This window comes from Lathyrus oleraceus, chromosome 6 (assembly GCF_024323335.1).
Source record: "Lathyrus oleraceus cultivar Zhongwan6 chromosome 6, CAAS_Psat_ZW6_1.0, whole genome shotgun sequence".
NCBI lineage: Eukaryota > Viridiplantae > Streptophyta > Magnoliopsida > Fabales > Fabaceae > Lathyrus > Lathyrus oleraceus.
The window spans coordinates 82022630-82039517 of record NC_066584.1 but is presented as its reverse complement, the minus strand read 5'-3'; positions in this window follow the sequence as shown (position 1 = coordinate 82039517).

Sequence of the window (16888 nt, the reverse complement as noted above, 5' to 3'; positions counted from 1 at the left end):
GTGTTCCCCGGTCATCGGTAAATGTCTGGTCGTTTTTGGATGTCGGTAAACATCGAGTCTCATTCCAGTCACCGGTAAATGTCTGGTCATGCTTTGTTTCCTTGTTGATAAAACCAAAATCCCTAGAAGTCGTCGGTAAACGTCTTGTCTGGTTCCATCACAGAAATTTTGTCCCTCCCCAAGCGGAGATGCCATCGGTAAATGGCCCAGTTTTCCTCGATATCGGTAAATATCGAGTTCCCAGTTGCAGTAGCCATTGGTAAATGGTCGGGTTGAAGTTGATATCGGTAAATGTCAAGTTTCTTTGAAGCCACCATCGGTAAATGGTTTTGCTTCCTTTTACATCAGAGTTGTTTCCCAGCAGCCATCGGTAAATGGTCTCGCTGAAGTTGATATCGGTAAATATCAAGTTTCCAGTTTCTAACCATCGGTAAATGGTTTCGCCTTTCTGAAGTTGTCAATTGCAGGCGTCATCAGTAAATGACGTGGTTCTTCTTGTATCATATCCGGCAGAGTGCAAATTTCTACGGTTCTTGGTATTCAATCCCTGTTTACCCTGAAAGTCTGACAGCCGTTGCTATCATCCATTCGGGTTCCCAGCTGATTGAATAGGGGCAGCTGTAGCACCTCAAATTTGCACCTATCATTGTACATACATTTTCATATTAGGTCATAACATAACATGGTCCACTGCATAACATTGCATTGTCCCTTTTCAAAACTCAAACTCTGATGTTGTTTCCCCTCATGTGGATGTAAGGCTGCTGTATTCAAGATCTCATCATAATCTACTGAAGATGTCAAAGATACTTGAGTCCCCTCAAGTCCACTCATCATGACGTTCTCACTTCAGGATGGTAAGAATCACTTAATCACTGATTCTTTTACTCACTTGAGTAGGGTGTATGAAGACCTTGAAGACCTTTGTAGCACCTCAAATTTGCACCTATCATTGTACATACATTTTCATATTAGGTCATAACATAACATGGTCCACTGCATAACATTGCATTGTCCCTTTTGCCTCAAGTGCAAGCCAATCAAGAGAATTAGGTCAAACTGATCAGGAGATCAGTCAACCAAGCAATTAAGTATGTTTCTCAAGGAGCCAAGGCCCTAGGGTTGGTCCAACATGTTCACATGACTTGGGGATCCATTTGAAGTGTTTAGGTCAAAGATTGGATGTTCAGAAGTCATCAGTCAATGCACAGTCAGTCAGAAACCCTAAAAGTCAACTGTTGGTCAACTGTCCATTTAATCAGTGATTTGATGATTGGATTTGGTTTGAGAGGTCTCATTCATGTCCATATAGTCCTCATATATCATGTCAAACACCATCATGGAAGAATTTGAAGCCAGATCAGAAATTTCCAAAAATGGAAACTGGACCTGTAATTGAAACCTGCCCAAAATGGAAAGTCTTGATCCTCAAACTTACATCATGATACAAGCTTCAAATGAATTTTTGCCCAACATGAAAGTTGAAGATCTTGTTCTCCCATTTCCAAAAAGTCCAAGAACACTCAATTCCCATGTATGGTTGGCAAGTTATGATCAAATCATTTTCAGAAATTCTTGAACTTCAAAAGGCCATATCTCTCAAACCATTTGGCCAATTTGGGTGGGGTTTTTTCCTACAAGTCACATTTGATCCCCTCTTTCCAAAAATGTAATTTTCATGTACCAAAACTTCCCCAATCAAAATGGCATTTTTGGACTTGCATGAATTAATTTCAAGTGAGGTGAAAAATTGAACTTTCCAAATAATCATTCCCAACCATTTCTACCATCCAAACATGTTCTGAAATGTCATTTGAGACTTGTTGCAAGCTCATTTTCGTGCAGTACACATAGCCATCACCTACTTGCTTGAAAATTGGCCAAAAGTACATTTTTCAACAACTACATCCCACATTTTCATGAACCATCATTTGTACCCTTAAACAGCAGATATATTCATCATTTTCTGTCACTTGAGAACCCTAGTTGCAGCTGCCAAAACACTCAGAAATCCACTCTCTCTCAAGTTCCATCTTGCTTGCATTTTCCAAAATTCTTCAAAATCCTCCAAAGAGCACGACCTGGCTAGTGTTGCTGCATCATCCAAGCATCATTTCAGACTGATTACAACTTCATTTCTACATCTGTAAGCAGCTTCATTGCAACTGTTTTCCAAAGCACCCTTCCATGGCAGATTTGGATTAAGGTATCTTCAAGCTTCTTCGAGCAAAGGCATCTTCACCATACATCTTTTGGAAGCTTTGTGTGTACCTGTTTCAAGCTTGCAGCCTCCAAACACAAAAACTCATTCATTCTCTCAAAAATCCATTTCTTAACATTTTTCAAATTTCTTCCAAAAACTTCAAAGGCCACGATCTGGACATTGTTTATTCATCATCCAAGCAACCTTTTGGACTCATTGCAACGTCATTTTCACAACTGTGGGAAGCCTTTGCACGACTGTTTTTCCCAAAGCATCATCAATGGTAAAGTTTGGTTGAAGTCATTTCAAGCTATCTCAAGCCAAGAATCTTCACCATTCATCATTTGAAGCCTTCTAGCTCATCTGTTTCGAGCCAAAACCATCAAACAACAACTATATCACAAACTGCTCATCAAGAGGTGAAATTTCGATTCTCCCTTTTCTTAAATCTATCATGATACACTTATAGGTCTTTCTCTTGTGATGATTCTGAGCCAAACATCGCTTGATTTCGTGCCAAAATGAGAGAGAACGAGGGTTTTTAAAGTTTGTTGTTCATGATTAAATTTGTTCGATTAATGCTTAATATGTTGTTGTTGGATGATATGATTGTTGTTTATTGATGCCTGCTGATAGATGTACACGATGCAACGCCTAAAATTCATTTCTGCAAACTTTGCATTTTTCTGGAAATCACGATTGAAGGTGGTGATGAACAGCGTGTTGTTTTTGGTTGTTGGAGAATTTCCTGCGGATTCTCCTGCAACCTTCATAGCCTATCCACGCTTTTTCCTGCGGATTCTGGGTTAGGGTTTTTTTGCATGAAGGCGCTACTGTTGCATCAGCGTGGGCCAATCAGATTATTTCGTTGCCTTGCCCTAAACGCGGTCGTTTTGTTAAGTGGTGGTTTTATTTACAAGTTTGCCACTCGGGGCATGTGTCCCATTGAATTAAACCATTATTTTTCATTTTTCATTCCATTTTTTGAACTCTAACTTTGAAAAATCATATTTCATTCATTTCAAATCCAAATCTCATGGGAATTTTTGCATCATCTTCATCATGATGTCTACTTTTTTATCATAATTTTTCCAGAATTTTGTGATTAATGGATTTTAATTGGTATTAAGGTTTGTGACATGTGCTCATATTTTGTACACTTTGCCAAAACATTTGTGAAATGGTGATACTTTATCCAATGGCTCCCAAATGTTTTGTGCTTAAACTAGACACACTCATGGTGATTTTGGTGTAGAGTTTGTGAATTTATCGTTGCTGGTTTGTGAGTTATGATTTTTTGAATTAGGGTGTGACAATTTGTGTCACACCATTGATGTCCAACTTCATGATTTTTGGATCCATGCTTCTTGACCTCCAAATGAATTGATCTTTTGCATGAACCTATTCTTGTATGTATAGTTTACATGTGAATTTTCTTGGAATTATTTGTGGCATTTCCTAATTGTTTGATATTTTCTCCCCTGTTTGACCAAAATCTTGACCTTGTGTGACACTTGTTCCCATTTCATTTGTGAAATTCTCATACTTTATTAGATGGACATGAAATTTTACATGAGATAACTAGACATCCTAATCTTTGACATGGTTTTAGTCCCATTCATTTATCATACACCATCTCTGATTTATGAATCTTTCAAGTTGATGCATGTTTGGTTGACTTCTTTGAGCATGTTCAAAATTGCCTTGCCTTTCTGATTTTCATTGACTGCCTTCCACTTGTCCAAATGAGATGAAATTTGACATGCTTACCATGCTGTGGGTTGTGATTGATCATGATTTATTTGGTGATTTTTGGAAATGTTTTAGATTGCTTTTGAGTTAAGTCTTGCTGTTGACTTCTATGAGCTTCTGTTTGCTATACCTTGACCTAATTTGTTCATGAAATGATGATAGTGATTGATATGAATGTGAACCCAATTGGTTGTGTTTCTTAATTGTTTGAACATGATTTTGGATGCTTGCCCTTTGCTGTTTTGACTTTTTCATTCTCTTTTGACCCTAGGCTTGCCCTAGTGGTCCTGTTACTCACTTTTGAGCTTGTGTTTTCAGGTTGACCAACAAATGACCAATGAGACCATTTCTTTTTTGATTGAGCTTGCTTAAATATCATTGTCTAACTTGTTTGTTTTGTAGGTGGCTTGGCCCACATGCCTTAAGCCTTATGCCTTGCACATCCATTTGCTTCTGATTAACTGTTAATGTCTGTTTCCTTTTGCTTTGATTTGAGTTGCATACTAACATCTGCTTGACTATTTCAGGTGCTTTTAGTTGCTTAGTTCCTTGTGAACTTTTGCTTTGCTTTGCTTATATAAGCAATTTGCATTGAGGTATATTTCTAATCTTCATGTAGTCTGGAAGACCTGGCCTGTTACTTGGCCAGGCAACTGTCTGAAGCCCTCCTTAAGAGGCAATGTTTGTGACTGTTTACATTTGTCCTTGTATAGAGTCAAAGTCCTCCTAAGTGAAGAGGCAATTGGCAGAACCCAAGGGATATGCAACCTATCCCCTGCTATTCAGTGTGTCATCTGTTTTGCTCACACCACTGTGTTGATGCATTGCAGATACAAACCCAAGATCTTGTGCAATTGTACAGTTGAGTCAGTTTCAAATGTGTAGAAGGGTTCCCACTTTCTGAACCCACACATTCTTGTCTTAAGCTCTCCCAGGCCAGGGATAAGAGCTGTGAAGTCTTATCTTCACTCACCTTTCATCTGCTTCACCTTAGCCCCTCAATGGCAAGGTTAAGAGCACATTCACCCAGTTCCAGAGGTTTGTTTGTTGAGGTTGATATGACCCCTCGACTAAAACCTAGCCTTGTTTGAGCCCCTTGCTTGTGTATAGTTTGTGCTATCTGTGCTTGTATGTTTGTTTGACTTGCTTCCTGTGCAAGTTAGGGATAGTTTAGACTTGCTTCCTGTGCAAGTTAGGTTTTGCTTGGCTTGCTTCCTGTGCAAGTTAAATGTGTGTGTGGCTTGCTTCCTGTGCAAGTCATGATTAGGATAGGCTGGCTCCCTGTGCCAGTTAGCTAGAAACCTTAACTTAGGGATGAATTTGCATGACAACATCTAGGCTCGAGTCGTAGTCTCCCTAGTGTTGTGTCTCCCTCTGTTATCTGGTTAGGCTAGTCCTGTATCCCTCTGTAGGGGAACTACGTCGCCCTGATCCTCATACCAGATGAGGTACGTAGGCAGGAGATGAGCTGATCTCTCCGGGCGCCTGTGTCTTTGTTTCGTCTTGTTGTGTGCTTGGAAGCCGATGTAAGTCCATCGAGTGGCAGTTAGGTTCCAGTGTGCGTGTGTTTGGTTCGGATGCTGATGTAAGTCCAGTGATTGGCGTTCAGGCTCCATGTTTGCCTTCTTGAGTGCGTTTTGGTTCGGATGCTGATGTAAGTCCAGTGATTGGCATTCAGGCTCCATGTTTGCCTTTGCCTGTGTTTTTTTGTGTGCGTGTCAGCCGAGCTACGAATGCTCTGATTCTCCTGCGTCCAAAGGAGATACGTATGCATAGGATGCGACATCCTAGCGAGCATGTGTCGTTTCCCCAATCCGAACTACTTCGACTCTGATGTCTATGCCTGATAGACTAAGTAGGCCCAGGATGCGACATCCTGCCGAGTCAGTTTCAGTTTTGTTTTCTTGTGTCTCTTTCAGCCAGTGTGTGTGTGTGTGAGCAGTGTTTTAGCAACCATTTTCCTTCCTATTGTGCGTGGATCCCGTCGAGTACGACGGATGCGTAGGGGTGCTAATACCTTCCCTTCGCATAACCGACTCCCGAACCCATTCTCTTTGGTCGCGAGACCATGCTTTTTCCAGGTTTACTCTGAGCGTTTCCTTTCCCTCTTTTGGGATAAATAACGCACGGTGGCGGCTCTGTTGTTCTTGTTTCCCGCCGGTTTTTCGCGTGATGCGACAACCTTCAAGGAAGGTTTGTTCCAAGGAGGTGGAACTAATGTTCTATGCGATGTTAGAACATGTTGTTCAACAAGTATGCAGCTACTGGTTGAAGAGCAGATGTTTTTAGGTATCAAACAAAGGGATACTTTTGTTTGGAACCTACTCCTGACCTGGAAGAGGAGACATCTGTGTATGCTAAGTTGACAAGGGAAGGGTCAACTGTATGTGTGCTCAAGAAGGTCACCTTTAGAAGTCTGATCTCTAAAAGTTGAGCTGGTTGAGATGTGGCAGTGTGCAATCTCCTGCTGTTTGGCATATTCCTGTAGATTGAGCAGGGCTGGATAGGTGTTCCCTGAAGTACTATGCTGTGTTGGAAGACAAGTCCCCTGGATGTTAGCAGTCAATAATGGGGTAACCTGAGTGTTGTATCATCTACGAGGATTGGAACCATGAATCATGTTATTCAAACACCACGTGCAGAAGTGGCAGTTCTGTCAAGGAGTAAGAATATGAAGATTCAGAGGTTGGTTGAAGTAGTATGCCCTGGCAATGCATAACTACTATCGACTGGTATTGTGTGTCTCACTAGTACTTATGGTCAGCTGGAGTCTGATTGGAGGAGTTAGTTGCCACTGGTAGGGATAGTGTATGTCATGTTGAGACATATGTGTACAATGCATGGATATTGGTGTGGAGTATCCATGATTGTTAAGTTGAGGGGGAGTTTTGGTTAACCTCCTCAAGTCTGGTCAGCCTAGGGTCTGGTTGGCTGTTGACCTGTGTCACATGGGTTCTGGTGGTTGTGTGACACATTTGCAAGGAAGAATTCATCTCTCTCATTCCTAAGGGTGAATTTAATCTGGGAAGACTTTCAAAATTGTCTAGGTGCTTGCAAGCAGAAGATGTTGACACAAGAAGAGTATTTTCAAAGTATTCTTATGGTGGAAGTATCTGAAGGGATGATTGGGAAAGGATTTAAGATCAATGTCTACTTGTGCCAAGTGCAAGTGTTTAATTGATTATCCTTGGAGCTCAAGATAACTGATGTTCTTAAAGATGTTGGAACATCACTTCTTCAAGACCCTGTGCAGAATCACAGGAAGGACAGTACATTGGCTTATGATCTATCTCTTTGGTGGCAGCAAAAGCATATGATCTCTGAAAAGGTTTCCTGGCAAGAAACATGTTCAGCCTTGGTATGTACAAGAAGAAGAAGACATCATAGTCTTGATGGTGGTTACTTGGATCAGTTTATTTCTGATCTAGGTAAGGAAGTGCATTAGCTTATGCACACTGTGAAGTCAAGAACAAGTGGCAGTAGTCTTGACATCATGGAAACAGCCTTGCCTTAGGATGTGGAATCCTTGGTAGAGCTGAAGGGTTAGTTTCTAACTGGTCCTTCGGAAGACTCATACATCAGAGTGTCTGATGTCTTTGGAGAAGAAGCAGGGATTCATCAAGGTGTGAGCTTGGATGACTTAACTGCAAACCTGCAGGATGGAGGTTGTTTACTCAAACTTGGTTCCACAATCAAGTCTATGAGAACATTGAACTCTTGTTCTGTGAAGGGAGGAAGTTCTTTCAAGTGGCAGAAGAAGGAGCTGAATTCAACAGCTGGATGTCAAAACACAATGTTGTGACATTTGGTTCAACATCAGATTCTTAGTTGGTGAAGTGGCACATCAACTTGAGATAGAAAGGTCTACAGGGTTGTAGATTGGATACTTCAAAAATCTTGAAGTTCAAGTCTCACTTGGAAGGTCAGAATATCTTTGGGAGAAGTCTGATAAACTTGGGGAGGTCAAAAAGCAGCATTTGACCTTGTCATATGAGGATTCATGAAGGAGGTAATCAACCAGTGGCATTTGGTCTATCTCAGGAGTGAGTTCGAAGAATCAAGATAATCCATATGGCAGCTGATTATTCTTGAGGAAAGTCTGAGACAAATTACTTTTGAGCAGAAAAGTAGTAAGTTGAAGACTAAAGGAGGTGTTTTCTATTCATCCCTTGGAGCTTGTGGTAGGAGTTCTGAGCTATCTATGGAAGATTATCTCTCGTAATGGGATGAAAATGTATATGTCCCAATGTATGTCTGGGTTCTTCTTGATCAACCCGGTGACTCAGTGATATCTGAAGACTATCAGATGGTGTGCCTTGTCCTGTTATGAAGGATGTCCCAGCTGATGTTAGAACATCTTGTGAAGTGGTCTTCTGTTCTGGTTAGAAGAGAGATTGACACAGAGTGTGAATGTGTTCAGCTAAGAGGGTTGAACAGAGGGTGTGCTCTTGAAGACATGAAGATGCGTCTTATGTTTTCCATTCATCAAGTGGTCTGGAGTCTCTTTGAATCAGGAAGTATGTGAAGGTCCAACTTTGGGATGTTGGATATGCCCATGTGTGATCTCCAAGCTTCAAGAGGAGAATGGGTTGTTCATGACAGGGGGAGTTCTGTCCTTGCACTGCAAGTAATCATCAAGCTTGTGGTCTATGTGTTCTCAGATAACAAGGTTTGGAAACCTGTTAGATAGTGGGATAAAGTTGGTATGTGTCAAGGCTGAGTGAGCAGAAGAATGTCTGACCGGATGTCATGACAATATGGAAGCATATGCCAGTAGGACATTCTGGCTGGTACAGGTGCTGGAGTTACAGCAGCTGTTATTTGATGAATGCACAGATTTAGGGGGAGAAGAAGTACCCTTGTGCATGTGTGTATTACTAGTAGCCATAACTAGTAATTGTTTTTGCTCCTGCTGCTGACTAAACTACTATTATGTGGTTTAAACTGCTGATAGTTTGCCTTGTTAACAAAAAGGACAGAGTATTCACAAGATGTCTTAACATAAGATATCTTATGTGCCTGCTGGAGTTCAAGAAAGTGTTCATGCAGGAGTGGATCAAGATGTCAGACTCAAAGTCTTGGAATCTGATATGGCTGTACCTACTGTAAAGCAAAAGTGGGTGATTGCTTGATCGAAGCTGTGAAGCAAGATCAAGTGGATGTGAACTTGGTTGAAACTGTGAAGTAAAACCAAGTCTGGAACTCTGTCAGTGTGCTCTGGCTATGTTGCTGGCTTTGGCAACATTTTTGACAAAAAGGGGGAGTAATAACCACCAATACCCTGACAAACAGAGTGGGTCTCTACAACAGACTCTCATGACAGATCTGAAGATTCCCCCCTGCAGCTGATGTTGAAGTTTAGGTGCAACTTCTAACATGTGTGTGCTGCTATGCGAAGTTTTTATTTAACTTCCATGTGTGTGAGTGTGCTGCCACTCTGAGTGTATTAGCTAGTAGTATTCCGCTGCCATGAACTCTGTTATGGGGATCAAAGTGTTTTAGCCAAAAATTTGCCAAAGGGGGAGTTTGTAGGTGTTTAATTGGCTGCATTATATGGTAAAACACTAATGTCTTGACTGATGTCATGACATGTATATGTGACTACATTGTAGTTACTGCAGGACTAGCTAACACAGGATTATTGAATGCTGTGACATTCATACCTGTCAACAGATACTAAGGAACAGAAGTTCTGTTAGAACTTAGTATGCATTTGCAGTCTGGTTATCAAGGAAGAACCAGACCTGGCATAAGGCCTACTGACTGAATGTCAAACTGGATGTTGTGACATTCATCATTGACAGCAGCTACTGAAGATTAGGCAGAGTGGTGTTCTGCTATACTTCAGCATGTAACTTAGTTTGTTCTTCAAGAGAATAACAGAACTAACTTAAGGCCAAATGTGTAAATGTTAAGTTGGACACTTTGACATTTATTAATGTAAGCTGTTACTGTAGTATGGTCATTTTGATCCTGTACAGGTCAGCAAAATTGTACAGTCTGTTTTCTGGAAAAACAGACTCAGCATATGGACCTTGATGTCAAGCTGAATGTCGTGACATTCATGCCTGACAGCATATGCTAAATTGTAGGTTGTGCAGTTTTCTGTTTCAGCTTTTTCTTGGGCTATTCTTCAGGAAGTCAACAGCTTAGAGAAAATCCAAGAAACCAACAACCAAGCTACAATTAAGGAACCTAACAAATAGCCTATTTGTTAGCACACTAATATGTGGAAATTAGTTAGAATCCTATGTGGCATTATTTGTGGAGGTCTTGAGATATTTTAGGAACTAAATGTGGAGATATTTTAGGAACTAAATATGGAGATATTTTAGGAACTAAATTTGGAGATATTTTAGGAACTAAAAGATTGAAGACCTTGTTTGTAGCAGAAAGTTTCTGCTGATGTTGTAACAGCAAAGGAGAAGTTTGCTGCGATTTCTGAAGGCCCAAATCCACTTGGGTGATTAGGTTATAAATAGCTGATTGTAATCTAGTTTTTGTAAGCCTCTTAGAATGAATTTTTAGGGGTGTGTGTAAGGTAAACCTCCCAATCTGTGGGAAGGTTACCATGTGTCTCTCAGTGGTAAACCTGAGAGTGTTTGTCACTCAAAGCCTGTAGGCAAGAGTGATTATGTTCTTGAATGAAGCTGTGAAGCAAGTTCAAGGTGTTTGCACATTACATTGTATTTGTAGTGATAGGAATGGAAACTGGAGGTTTCTATCTAGGAGTTCCTAGGTATAGATTGCATTGGGTAGGGATTAAGTGATGAGTTGTAAACGGGGGAGTTTAACTCTGAATTGATACTACTAATAGTGGATCTTCTTCCTGGCTTGGTAGCCCCCAGATGTAGGTCATGTTGGACTGAACTGGGTTAACAATTACTTGTGTTTTTACCTTTTGCATGTTATAATTGTGCCAGTTATAAAATAAGGTAAACCTGTAATGCTGTAACAGATGATGTTCAAATCAACAGTAAGACATCATGCTGATAACTATGGAAGAAAACAACTGAAGTGAGTGCTAGGTTTGACTTCTGTTGAGTCTTTCTTCCTGAAGCACAGAACCAGGGGTTCATACATTCTAGGGCGACATAGAATGAGATGTCGTGACATCTGTGAACCTGTGCATATTAGTATAGTGGTTAATAACTATCTTGCTGTATTAGTTACAATGTTAGATCAGATGTCATGTCGTGGTGGATAACATCTGAATTCTGACTACACCAGAATTTCAACAATGAGCCTTGAAGCCAAGCAAAAATATTTCCCAGTTCCAACCATTCTTGACCCACCTCAAGGACATTTGTTGAACTATCCAAAACAATTGCATCAATCACTATGCACCAACCTTGTTGCTTCGCTCATACATATCATCCATCATGCATAACATGAAGCCCTTCCCCAACAAGAATAATGAAGCCAAGCCTCACTTGATACCTTCCAAAGTTAAAGCCTACTTAGCAAACCCAAAAATCTAATCATCATCAGATCCAGCCTGATCCCGTCCAAACCAAAAACCGTAAAGCCCAATCGTTATTGGCACCTCCCAAAACTAATCTCTATCATTAACCGTAAAGCCCAATCGTTATTGGCACCTCCCAAAACTAATCTCTATCATTAACCGTAAAGCCCAATCGTTATTGGCACCTCCCAAAACAAATCTCTATCATTAACCATAAAGTCCAATCGTTATTGGAACCTCCCAAAACAAATCTCTATCATTAACCATAAATCCCAATCGCTATTGGCATCTCCAAAACCGAAAGCCCACTCCATATTAGCCATCACTAGAAATAAAAGCCCACTTCGCTTGCATTTTCATAAATCAATTCCAATCAACATTGGTGCCCAGAAAGTCTCACCTCCCAAAAAGGAGATCAATCCAAAGACAAATAATATTCATCTTCCATTACCACATGCACTGCATACAATAAACACACATGACCTTCTTTCAAAATAAGGAAGTTGCATATAAAAAAGCTCTCTCACAAAAACGAGAATATCTCATTAACATGCACCATATGCATACATAACATAATAAATCCTTTCCGTCAACCCTTTTGACGAACACAAATTACCTTTCCGTCAACCCTTTGACGAAGACAAATTACCTTTCCGTAAACCCTTTGACGAATACAAATTCCCTTTCCGTCAACCCTTTGACGATGCTAAACTCTTTTCCGTCAACCCTTTTGACGAAGACAAATTCTTTTCCGTCAACCCTTTGATGAATACAAATTCCCTTTCCGTCAACCCTTTGACGATGCTAAACTCTTTTCCGTCAACCCTTTTGACGAAGACAAATTCTTTTCCGTCAACCCTTTGACGAAGACAAATTACCTTTCCGTCAACCCTTTTGACGAAGACAAATTCTTTTTCGTCAACCCTTTGACGATGACAGTTTCTTTTCCGTCAACCCTTTGACGAAGAAAAATTACCTTTTCGCCAACCCTTTGACGAAGACAAATTACCTTCCCGTCAACCCTTTGACGAAGACAAATTCTTTTTCGTCAACCCTTTGACGAAGACAAATTACCTTTCCGTCAACCCTTTGACAAAGACAAATTACCTCTCTGTCAACCTTTTGACGAAGACAAATTACCTTTCCGTCAACCCTTTGACGAAGACAAATTATTTTTCGTCAACCCTTTGACGAAGACAAATTACCTTTCCATCAACCCTTTGACGAAGACAAATTATTTTCTGTCAACCCTTTGATGAAGACAAATTACCTTTTCGTCAACCCTTTGACGAAGACAAATTACCTCTCCGTCAACCCTTCGACGATGACAAATTCTTTTCTGTCAACCCTTTGACGAAGACAAATTACCTCTCCGTCAACCCTTTGACGATGGCAAACTTTTTTCCATCAGCCCTCTGATGACGACATTTTACAACAGTTTCTTTCCGTCAACCCTTTGACAAAGACAAATTACCTTTCCGTCAACCCTTTGACGATGACAAACTTTTTTTTCCATCAACCCTCTGATAACGACATTTTACAACAGTTTCTTTCCGTCAACCCTTCGACGAAGACAAATTACCTTTCTGTCAACCCTTTGACGATGACAAACTTTTTTCCGTCAACCCTTTGACGATGACAAATTCTTTTCCGTTAACCCTTTGATGATGACAAATTACCTTTCCGTAAACCCTTTGACGAAGACAAATTACCTTTTTGTCAACCCTTTGACGATGACAAACTCTTTTCCGTCAACCCTTTGACGAAGACAAATTACCTTTCCGTCAACCCTTTGACGATGACAAACTCTTTTCCATCAACCCTTTGATGACGACCCCCCTTTTCCATCAACCCTTTGATGACGACATACTTTTCCATCAACCCTTTGATGATGACACCCTTTTCCATCAACCCTTTGATGACGATGTTCCAAACCATTTTCCATCAACCTTTTGATGATGATATTCACCAACAATCTCTCATTGGAAACAAAAATAAATCCCTTCAAAAATCCAAATACCCAGTTGCAGTCCCACATGCATTGCATGCATCACTTCATGCATAATTTTTCCCGCCGAAACGGAAAGTTCCACTAAAGCCCAACCATACTTGGCACAATCCATAGACCATGCATTTGCATACCCCAGCAGCCCGAGCATACATTGACTTTCAGCATACATTGACATTTTACATACATAACATTGCATCATAACATACTCTTCATATTGGGGCAAGTATGTTTAGCATAAGTTGGATTCAAGCCTTTCTCAAAAGTGCAAGGATCCCCGTGAACAACCCCAACAGGTTTCCCCAAAGTATCTCTTTTTATTTGCCTTTTGTAAATATTGTTGGCCCTTTGTCAGTACCTTGCCTTTTGCAAGACCCCTCTGCTTTTTTGCATGGGAAAACCTTGTTTTGCCTTTTCGCAAGCCTCCTTGTTGCCTTTTTCACGAGAGAGTTTAACTTTATCAACTTTGCATGTTAAGCAAAAATGAGAGATTGGACGATTGAACTATTCTCTTATTGTTTGTCTTAAAACACCTGATGTAGGTTTGGCAAGTCCCAAGTGGTAGCCATATTTCGAGAATTTCATCCCCGTCGTTGTGCCTGAGGGATATAATGAGTTTTTCGTGCCTACCGTGAATTTTCCTCTACCTTGTGTATGATAACCACCATATTTGTTCACCTGCCTTTTGCAAGTACTCCTGTGCCTTTTGCACACTTTCAAAAATCAAACATTCCCAGTCGTTGCTAGGGATTGACACCTTTCAAACTTAAATCTTCCCAGCCGTTGCTAGGGATTGATATTTTTCAAATTCAAACCTTCCCAGCCATTGCTAGGGATTGACACTTTCAAAATTCAAATCTCCCCAACCGTTGCTAGGGACTTACACCTTTAGATTTCAGGTATTCCAGCCATTGCTAGGAAGCATCACTGAATTAAAATCTCCCCAATCGTTGCTAGGGACTTATACCTTTAGATTTCAGGTATTCCAGCCATTGCTAGGAAGCGTCACTGAACTAAAATTTCCCCAATCATTGCTAGGGATCTACACCTTTAGATTTTAGGTATTCCAGCTATTGCTAGGAAGCGTCACTGAACTAAAACCTCCCCAGTCGTTGCTAGGGATTTACACCTTTAGATTTCAGGTATTCCAGCCATTGCTAGGAAGTGTCACTGAACTAAAACCTCCCTAGTCATTGCTAGGGATCTGTATCTTTAGATTTCAGGTATTCCAGCCATTGTTAGGAAGCGTCACTGACTAAAACCTCCCCAGTCGTTGGTAGGGATCTATACCTTTAGAATTCAGGTATTCCAGCTATTGCTAGGAAGCGTCACTGAACTAAAACCTCCCTAGTTGTTGCTAGGGATCTATCTTTAGATTTCAGGTATTCCAGCTATTGCTAGTGATATGCACTAACTTTTGAGAATTATGCATTTCCTTCAAAATTCCTGAAACAACTTTGTTAACTTTTGGAATATTAATTCTTTTGTGACTCAGAGGAAGTAATCTGCCTTATAATTGAAAGAATGACAGAATTTGATACATTCATATAAAATAAACGAGATTGATATGAAATAAATGAGAAATAAGAAATGGAATTAAGTAGAAGGGGCACCACACTCTTTCTAATCCAAGAGAGAATGATAAGCCTATGGATGAGGATCACCACAAGAAAAGGATTTCTTGATAAGATCAATTTTGGTCCAATCCAGAACCTAAGAGCAAATACTCTCACTTACACAATGTGTAAACTTGACAAAATTCCTTGCTCCAAAAAGAAGATGCATGCCTCCTTTATATAGGAATGGCTTAAGATGATGAAATAAGTAAAAATTAACTCCTAAGAAAACAAAAGGTTTTCAGCCACTAATTATCATGATAGTGGGTTGAGTTATTACAAAGAAAGTGCAAAATAAAGAAGAGATAGTGGGGTTCTTGAAAGGGCAGAATAATTGCAATTCTTTATTTACCACTTCTCTTGCAATTTTCGTCCATTATAGTGTGGTTATTGGTATTTCCTTTATTTTTATTTATTTATGCATTATTGGGCCTTTTATCACATGCTTGGATGATAAGAATAAACTTGGGCTCTTTTTCTTCAATCTGGCCCATGCATTCTATTGACTTGATCATGAAGTGAACTAAAGCATCATTGACTCTTCTTGCACGTGCCCTTGTCATAGGACCTCCTAAGCTTTGCATTGTATCATTTATGTCTTGGATTACATCCTCATCATTCCCTCCTTCTTGAAAAGAATTTGACCTCGAATTTAGACCATCATCACCTACATCAAAAGGAGATAAATCAGCCACATTAAAAGTAGTACTTACCCCATACTCACCTGGAAGTTCTATTTTGTAGGCATTGTCATTGATCCTTTAAAGTACTTGAAATGGTCCATCTCCCCTAGGTTGAAGTTTGGACTTCCTTTGTGATGGGAATCTCTCTTTTCTCATATGTATCCAAACCCAATCCCCGGGTTCAAAAATAACTTTCTTTCGCCCTTTGTTTGCACTTTTTGCATAACTTTTATTTTTCTTTTCAATTTGCAATTTTACTTGTTCATGCAATTTTCTCACAAATTCAGCCTTAGCTTTCCTATCTTTATGCTTCAAAATAGATGTGTTAGGCAATGGTAACAAATCAAGAGGTGTTAAAGGATTAAAACCATACACAATCTCGAAAGGCGAATGTTGTGTAGTGCTATGGAAAACCCTATTGTAAGCAAACTCTACATGAGGTAACCATTCCTCCCACATTTTTAAATTCTTTTTAAGAACAGCCCTAAGAAGGGTAGAAAGAGTTCTATTTACTACTTCAATTTGTCCATCTGTTTGGGGATGACAAGTAGTGGAAAATAATAACTTTGTACCCACCTTTCCCCACAAAGTCCTCCAAAAATGGCTTAAGAACTTGGAGTCACGATCAGAGACAATGCTCCTTGGTAAGCCATGCAGGCGCACCACTTCCTTAAAGAACAAATCAGCAACATGACACGCATCATCCACCTTTTTACATGGAATACAATGTGTCATTTTTGAAAACCTGTCCACAACTACCAAAATAGAATCTTTGCCATTCTTTGTTCTAGGCAGCCCCAAAACAAAGTCCATGGAAATGTCAATCCAAGGAAATTCAGGTACAGGCAAAGGAGTATACAAACCATGAGGCATAACTTTTGATTTAGCCTTTTTACACACAATGCATCTTTCACAAAGTTTTTGGACATCAATTTTCATGTGAGGCCAATAAAAATGTTCTTTTAAGAATTCTAGAGTTTTAGAAACCCCAAAATGACTCATTAGTCCTCCCTCATGCGCCTCTTTTACAAGTAATTCTATAATGGAACCTTTAGGCACACATAGTTTTTTTTCTTTAAATAAATAGCCATTGTGCCTAAAATACCCATTGAAGGCAGTATGCTCACAAGCTAAAAATTTTGAAGAAAATTCAAGGTCACT